Source organism: Hemiscyllium ocellatum, unplaced genomic scaffold, assembly GCF_020745735.1.
Source record: "Hemiscyllium ocellatum isolate sHemOce1 unplaced genomic scaffold, sHemOce1.pat.X.cur. scaffold_150_pat_ctg1, whole genome shotgun sequence".
Classification (NCBI taxonomy): Eukaryota; Metazoa; Chordata; class Chondrichthyes; order Orectolobiformes; family Hemiscylliidae; genus Hemiscyllium; species Hemiscyllium ocellatum.
The window spans coordinates 941503-950007 of record NW_026867794.1 but is presented as its reverse complement, the minus strand read 5'-3'; the positions used below and the strand labels follow the sequence as shown (position 1 = coordinate 950007).

Sequence of the window (8505 nt, the reverse complement as noted above, 5' to 3'; positions counted from 1 at the left end):
GATCTGATATTAGACTCAAGAAAGGAGAGATCACTGTGAATGGAGTTTTCAGTAACCCACTGAAACATTCCAGAGATGTAGAGGAAAAGATTGCAAAGATGATTCTGAATAGGAGCGAAAATAACGGGTAGTTGTTATGAGGAAGTTTAACTTTACCATTACTGATTGGAAAGTTTATAGTTTGAGTAAATCTGATCGGTAAGTTTTTGTCCAATGTGTGCAGGAAGATTTCCTGACATAGCATATAGTCAGGCCAACAAGAAGCAAAGCCACATTGGAATTGGTACAGGGTAATGTACCAATCTGTTTGATGTGGAGGGAAGTGAGCACTTTGGTGATCGGAATAGGTGGTACCTATTCATCTGTGTCACAATTGAAAAAAGGCAATGCTGTCGAGGAGAATATTGTGATACAACATATTAGAATACACGAAATTATTGTTCGTAAGGAGTTTGTGTTGGCAATTCTTGAAAGTATGAAAAAAGACCTGTCCGTTGTGCTTGATGGGATGTATCCTAGGATTCTCTGGGAATCATGTGTGGAGACATTTAACTATGGACTTTGTGTCATCGGCGTCTCTGTGATTAGTGCGAGAAGACGCAAACTAAGTGAATATTGACCCCTTCTCCAAGAAAAGCAGGAAAGAAAACTTTGATAATTGCAGAACAATGAGCCTTAGTTTCGTTGTAGATAAAGTTCTGGAAAAAGTTATGAGAGAAAGGACTTATGTTCATCTAATAAGGAAAAAGTTGATTTGGGATAGTCAATTTGATTTTTTGAAGAGTAGTTTGTGCTTCACGAACCTTATTGAGCTCTTTGAGAATTTGAGCTATTAGCTGAATGAGGGTGAAGCGATTAAAATGGTGGATATAGTTTTCAATAAGGCATTGATAATATTCCCCACGGTAGGCTATTGCATAAAATATATTGGTACATGATTGATGGATTTTTTATATTGGTTTGGATCCGAAAGTGGCTAGCTGGAAGAAGACAGAATGGGTAGTTGATGGGAGATATTCATTCTGGATTTCAGAAACTAGTGGTATAGCAGAAGGTTTTTTTTTTCGATCCACTGCTGTTTGTCATTTTTATAAATAACCTGGATTAGGGCATGGAATGATGGGTCAGTAAATTTTCCGGTGACACGAAGCTCAATGGAGTTGTCAACAGTGCCAAATGTTGCTGGAGGTTGCAGTGGGATCGGAATAACCTGCAGAGCTGAGCTCAGAGGTGTCAAACGGAAATTAATGTGGGAAAATGTGAGGTCATTCACTTTGGAAGGAGAAACAAGAAGATTTCTGGGCTCAAAGTAATATTCTGGAAGTTAAGATGAGCAGAGAGACCTCGGTGCTATTGTGCAAAAAACTCTGAAAGTTACCACCCGTGTTGAAAGATTTTTTTGGAAGGAGCACGGAATGTTGGATTTATTGGGAGAGGGATTGATTTTCAGAGCCATGAGGTCATGTTGCACTCCAGAAATTCTCTGGTGGTCGCAATTGTGGAATTGCATACAGTTCTGGTCGCCAAATCATCGGACGGATGTGCAATCATTGGCAAAGCTTAAGAGGAGATTAAATACGATGCTGTCTTTTTTTGGAGGGAAAGTCTTACGAGGAAAGACTGAGGGACCTGGGGCTGTTTATGACAGAGAGAAGAAGTTTGAGAGATGATTTAATAGAGACATAAAAGATGATCAGATGCTTTCTTAAGGTGGAGAGTGAAGGAACTTTTTACAAATGGTGATGGTCGGCACAAGGGCACACAGCTTTAAATTGAGGCTGATAGATGCCGAGGCATGTTCTATTCTCAGTGAGTAGAAAAGGTGCAGAAAGCCGACCATTCACCAGTCGGAGACGCACTAACTTTTAGGACTTTTAAATGATCGGGGATAATCTTTTGCGTCATAATTATAAAATGTCGTTAAGCTGGACTTCTGATTAGGATCGCGTTAGGTGTAACATCAAGGGCCAAAGAGCCTTTATTGCACAGTAATATTCGGTCCTCGAGCTGTTCGCAGCCTGGTGTTGCAATCGTCCTGGCCAATATCAGTGAAATGAGCGTCTGGCGTGGATCAATCTCTCAACTTCGGCAGCTCTCACACTTCTAGTCTGCAAGAGAAGCACGGCAACCTGATCAATTGCCCCAATGGACCTGGCATCAGAGGACGTCCAACGGCTGCTATTCTTGCCACTGAGGCCAGAAATCCAATTGCTCTTTTTTTTGCTGTGGATCTGAATTGAAACTCACCTCAGAGGTGGTTGTACTGATTATGGATCATCCATTATGTCGTATCAGGTTCAGGAACAGGACAGAGAAAAACGTGGTGAAAAAAAAATGTAACTGAATATAATTCTGGATTAGTGATGCTGGAAGAGCACAGCAATTCAGGCAGCATCCAAAGAGCAGCGAAATCGACATTTCGACGAAAAGCGCTTCATCAGGAATAAAGGCAGAGAGCCTGAAGCGTGGAGAGATAGTTGAGAGGACGGTGGGGGTGGGTTAAAAGCAGCATAGAGTACAATAGGTGAGTGGGGGAGGGGTTACTGATTATAAGTTTACCGTGGCTTCCTGCGTTGATCACCGTCAATGTTTGGTCACTACTGTACTGGGATTTTCCTTCAATTCGTCACAGAATTCAATTCGCCGACACTGCACCAAGTTCCTTGGCAACGTTCATACGACACAATGACCGACATTGCACACAACGTCAACAATCTTCAGCATTAGTACATCAAAGAGCACGTGGCATGGTTTGTATAAATAGTATACAAAGAGCAATGCTATGCAAGAGCTAATTGAATTCTAGTTTAGATTAGATTACTTTACCTACAGAGTGGAAACAAGCCCTTCGGCCCAACCAGTCCACACCTCCGAAGAGTAACCCACCCTGACCCATTTCCCTTTGTCAGATGCACCGAACACTACGGGAAATTTAGCATGGCCAATTAACCTGATCTGTATATCTTTGTATTGAGGGAGGAAACTGGAGTACGCAGAGCAAACCCACGCAGTCACAGGGAGAACGTGCAAAATCCACACAGTCAGTTGCCCAAAACTGTGAGGCAGCAATGCTAATCAATGAAACACTATGCCACCCGTGAGCCACAATGCAAATTAACAAGATTACAGAGTAATATTCAAAATGTCAGATATTCACATTCATTTCCTTGGCCAGAATTCCAGCCTTGCAAAGGGCGAGTCTGCCCCTGAATCTCCAGAATCCACGTGGACGCCTGTCCATTGGTCCACCTGGAAGCCTATGTTCAGCCTGGCAGAGCAATTGTGAGAAATCTCCACTTTATGATCTAAAGCTGCGACACAATTTGTCTAATCCAGCTGAGATGGCAGCGAAGTACACCTGAGACCTTAATATGTTTTGACGAAGATTCAAAATGCCCTCATTATGTTAGTGTTTAAAGACCTGGGCCAGAAACAGCCCAGTCAGGACGGAAGATGAAGAGGCCATTCTTCACACCGCTCCTGCCCCGCCCCGCCATTCGATATCATCGTGGCTGAGCCAGTATATTAATGTCTTTTTTCAGCCTAGCAACATCATCGTGTTTCCTACTGGCTAACAGATATAATAATCGAGCTCTATCTTCAATAGACATCGAAATTGTTCACTTGTGAGGAAAAGAAGGTCCGTTTCAAGGCAGTTGGGTTCCTGCTCCAATAGTGCAGGTATTGCTGAGGAGCAGCCGAGTCTGGTCTGATCACTTATCAAACCATGAACTAAAACACAACTCTGGTGAGACGCAAATCGATGATCTTGGAATAACAACTTCAGCAATCACGGGGAATCCAACGGGCTTTCTCTTGCGCCACAGAACCGCGCAAGCAGGCCTTTTTTTAAGCACACAGGGTTGCCTTTTCCGCGGGACTCCCATCTCACGTATGTCTGCCTTCGTCACACTTTCCAGTACCAGGTGCTTATCCAAGAGTGCTCTGGCTATTCAAGTGTTTGTCTACACACTGCTGAAATATTCTACAGACACGTAGCTATGCCTCACTTTCAGATAGTGAATTCCAGTCAAACACCACTGTCTGGGTGAAAATATTTATTGTAAATCTCCACTGAATCGCTTGTCTCTTGCTTTTACTCTATGCTACTGCGTATTATTACTTCCCAAAACATGCTTATTTCTGTCACACATATCTCTCCTCTTCATAGTATGTGCACGTGAATCAGCTTTTCACACAGCCTTCTCTGCACTTGGATAAACAGCTCCAGGATGGCTCGTCTACCTTTACAGTGGAAATGTTCCAGCCCTTTGTCATTCTTATCATTTCCTCTGAACAACTTCTCCTGGAATCAGACGCTTCCTGCAGCCTTCAATGAAAAAAAAATGTCCTCTGAAGAAAAGACAAAATATCTCAACAAAACTCAACAACTCTTTTACATCGATGGAGAGAAAGGAGAGTTAATGTTTCGAGTCCAATGATTCGTTTTTGAAACTAATGGGACATGCGTGTGCGAAAAGAATGTGGAAGAAGGCGGATATGTCTGAAATGATTGAATTCGATGCTGGGTCCTGAAGACGGCATAGTCTGTCAGCAGAAGATGGGGTGTTGTTCTTCCAGCTTGTGCTGCGCCTTGAAGGGGCACTGCAGCAGACCGGAGTCTGAAATGGTGTCTTGGCAACACAGTGTAATATTGAAGTCACAGGAGACTGGAAGATCAAGATAATTTTTGTTGATTCCATACAGAACGTCGGTGATCTCAGCTTCGTCATTGACTCTGTTTTTCTCTCCCCATTGCGCAGTGATAAAATTCAGAGGAGGAAATACAGTTGTCTGGATTGAATGAAGTGCTGACAAATCACTGAAAGATGTGTCTGGAAGGTTATAGAGTGAGGAGAGTATTGTAACCCAGAAGGTCTTCTAGCCTAGACATTAGAACGTTACAGCACAGTGCAGGCCCTTCGGTCCACGATCTTGCACTGACCTGTGAAAAAAATGTGATGTCCACCTAACCTTCACCGTTACATTATTATCCATGTATATGTTCAATGCACATTGAAATACTCTTATATTCAGCGAATCTACGAGTGTTGCAGGCAGGCTGATCCACCCACGAACTACTCTCTGTGTGAAGAAATTAGCACAGTTATCTGTCCTATATCAATCAGCATTCAATTTAATGCTATAACTCCTCGTGTTGGCCTTTGCCGTCAGAGGAAAGAGGCTCTCATTCTCCACTCTATCTAACCTTCTGATAATCATATAAATCTTGATTAAGTCACCTGTCAACCTTCTTAACTCCGACGAAAACAACATCAGTCTCCTCAGATTTTGCTCGTAAGACCTTCGATCCACACCAGTCACCATCCCAGTCAACCTCCTTTGAGCCCTTCCAGAGATTTCATATTTTTCCAAAATTCAGTGACCAGAGCTGCATGCAATATTTGGTGGTGCCCTATCAGGTGGTAAAGCCGCTACTTCTGTGATTTTATGGAGTGGTGTTGTCTGGGCAGTTGTTGGGACGCAAGGAATACTGGTCCAGAGGGTCGCGACAGAAAATGTCCTGCATTTTGCTGGCAAGTTGTGGAGTTCAGTGGAATGGAATATTGGTGAAAGTGGAAAAGAATGTGTACCTTCCACCGCTTCCTGTCACCAGTAAGCATGTCTAAGTCACAACTCATTCAGACATATTTCCTCATCTTTAAAAGGTGTGCACACTTTCAGGTTGCCATGAGAAACGTTTTGTAAACTATTTCAGTACTGACAGGATTACCGGTTAAAGCTGTGTGAAAGATGTTGCAAATGGGCATACCAGACAAAATGAGGTGCCACGTGAAAAAATATGTGTTTCATTCAGGAAAGCTAAAATAGAATTGTGCATAGAAAATTGTGGCGAGCTGTCTGCTGATTTTTTTGATGAGGTAAAAAGAAGTCTTGATGGTGCTAATCGAAAACGATCAGACAAATGTAGATTGGAAAAACAATAGACAAAACTTCTGTGAGACCACTGTGCCTGAAACCTGGGTATGAAGGTATAAAAGCGGAAGTAGCAATATTGATCATAAATTGGCTGCGTGAAACGTTACTGATGAAGGGTGCCTGCCGGAAACTTAGATTTTCATGCTCCTCGGATGCTGCGTGACCTGCAGTGCTTTTTGAGCACCACTCTCTTGCTGACTCTGATCTCCAGGATCTGCAGTCCTCACTTTCACCAGCGGGAAAGGGGACAGAGTCATCATTAACAATTGTGTTGTGAACTGGAAGAATTTTTCAAGCGAAGTTTGATTGAGCGTTGGGATGTGGAAGTTCTGGTTAGATTAGTTTAGCCCAACAGCATTCTATGATTGATCAGAGCCCCCAGCGACCCCATGAGTTTCTCTGATTGCTTGAAGGACCAATGCCTCCAGCTTGGTCATGTAGGAACGCCTCTTCTTCGCTGTTGGGCATTATACGTCATCAGTTGGGATGGGTCCTGCAGCATGCATACGGTTAACATGATTGGTGAGCGTGCATGCAGCGAATGATCATTGGAATGAAATGTCGTTTCCAATCGATAGTCGGTGAGTGAGGGCGAAAGGAGAGGGAAGCGCCAGGTGCTAGAGCCCAGATACACTATATATCTATACATCTACTATAAATACCGGAAGAAACATCAAAGCAGCGTTTCACAGGAGGCTCCAACGCACTGATGATGTCCCCTAGCCAGGGGACGAAACGTTTGCAGCAAAAATTTCCAGCTCGGTGAACAGAACCACAACAACGGACACCCGAGCTACAAATCTTCAATCAGACTTTAAGCCCAGATACAGGTTTCATGTTTGGTCATTATATAATTCTGGACCCAAACATAGTGTATCTGGGGTCGCGAATTAAGCCAAAGAGAGCCTGACTCTTCTTCCCAGAAACAGCCCCAAGTCAGCCACCTCTATTCCCTGGTTCAGTTTTATATTTTTTTTAATTTATCAGGTCACTGTTGGTTTATCTATCTTTAGTGTGAACAGAGATGAAAATAAATGATATTGTTTGAAATCATTGTTGTGGTCCATGAGGATGTGGTATTTTGGGGAGACGTTTGGTTGTGGATTAGTGACTGGTATTGATGGAAAAGTGTATCCCATGAACACCTCTGTCCCTTGCCTTTCTATAAATGTTTCTGAGACGAAAATAATCCACATACGAGTTTTTTTTTTGGAAAAATCCTGCATTGAAAGGTGATGAAGACTGGACTGAAGTTTGACAGTGATTATCTTTATTGCTTGTTCAATTAGTGAACATCACTGCTATTAATCATGTCCGTGCTAACATCAAGTCTCTTGAGCATCAGGCTGCGCGTTGGGCCAGTGGCGCAATGGATAACGCGCCTGACTACAGATCAGGAGACTGTAGGTTCGAGTCCTACCTGGCTCGAGGGCAGTGTTGACTTTTATTACGCATTAAAAATGATTTCTCTGCGGCCGAAATAAGGTATGAGTTCTTAATCTGCAGGAACAAGAATGCGTTCATTAAATGTCCCCGAAAACATGAGAGTCAATATTCTAGCGTCGTCACAGGAGGGAAGCTGAATAGACGGACACGTTGGCCATGGGCACTTTTCCATTTCACAAAGCCACCGATCGCATCATTGTTGCTCGCGGGAATGCTCGTCTTTGAGCATTTTTTAAAACTCCTTTGCCAATGGAATCAGAGAAGAATGAAGAGTTAAATGTCCAACTAATCTTTATAGAGAGTGAGTTCCAGAGTCTAACACCTGCAGACTGATAAATTTTTCCGACAAATCTATTCAAAGCTTTCTGCATCTTGTCTGAAATCTACAAACCCTGGTGATCGATCAAGAGCAACTGTTTCCATCAATCTGTAATTCCATGCTTCCCATTATTTCCTACACGTCAATCATGTCTCCTCACAATCAGCTCTGCTCTGAGAAAAATAACCCCCACTTTGCCTCGGCCAGATCACTAAAAACATTCTTATGCAGGAAATCCAAAGTGTAACGTCGCTGTTTGTTTTGGTGAGCGTGTAGTAAGATTTACTTCGAATACATTAGCTAGGTTGACTTCCAGATTTTAAAACAGAGAGAAAATTAATCACAAAAGTAAGGCATGAAACGAAATGAACCAAATGTAGAATACCCACAGAGCTCAGCTATCCAAAGTAAACTTAATTATGCTTTTCAAAAAATACACAAGTCTGATAATTAAGCCCCATAAACACAGAATACAAATGAAACTGGTTTACAGCTCGATATTAGAGGGGCAAAAGATGAGAGACATGCACATCAGTGGCATCGGTAGGCACATTGAAAACCTTCGTGTAATTATGTGCGGCTGATACTTTGGAAATGGTTAACAAATTATTTCGGCTGTCAAATACCTTTTGAAATTCTTGCATTCGCTGAAATTTCTTGCCTGTTTTTAGCAATTCGGCGAGTGGAGCAGTCTCACTTCAAACAGTCAGCACAAACTTTCAGTAAAAGTGACTCAATCCGGTAAACTGTCATACTGCTCTTTTCGTCAACAATGTACAAACATCCCCCATAACTTTCGT

The 8505-nt window shown here is 42.6% G+C and overlaps 1 non-coding gene across 1 annotated transcript; it reads left to right on the top strand.

The window, feature by feature from the left end:
* Positions 1-7295: 7295 nt before the first annotated feature.
* trnac-aca (transfer RNA cysteine (anticodon ACA)) lies at positions 7296-7368 on the top strand. The gene has a single exon. It is a non-coding gene; the product is annotated as a tRNA-Cys (tRNA).
* Positions 7369-8505: the final 1137 nt, after the last annotated feature.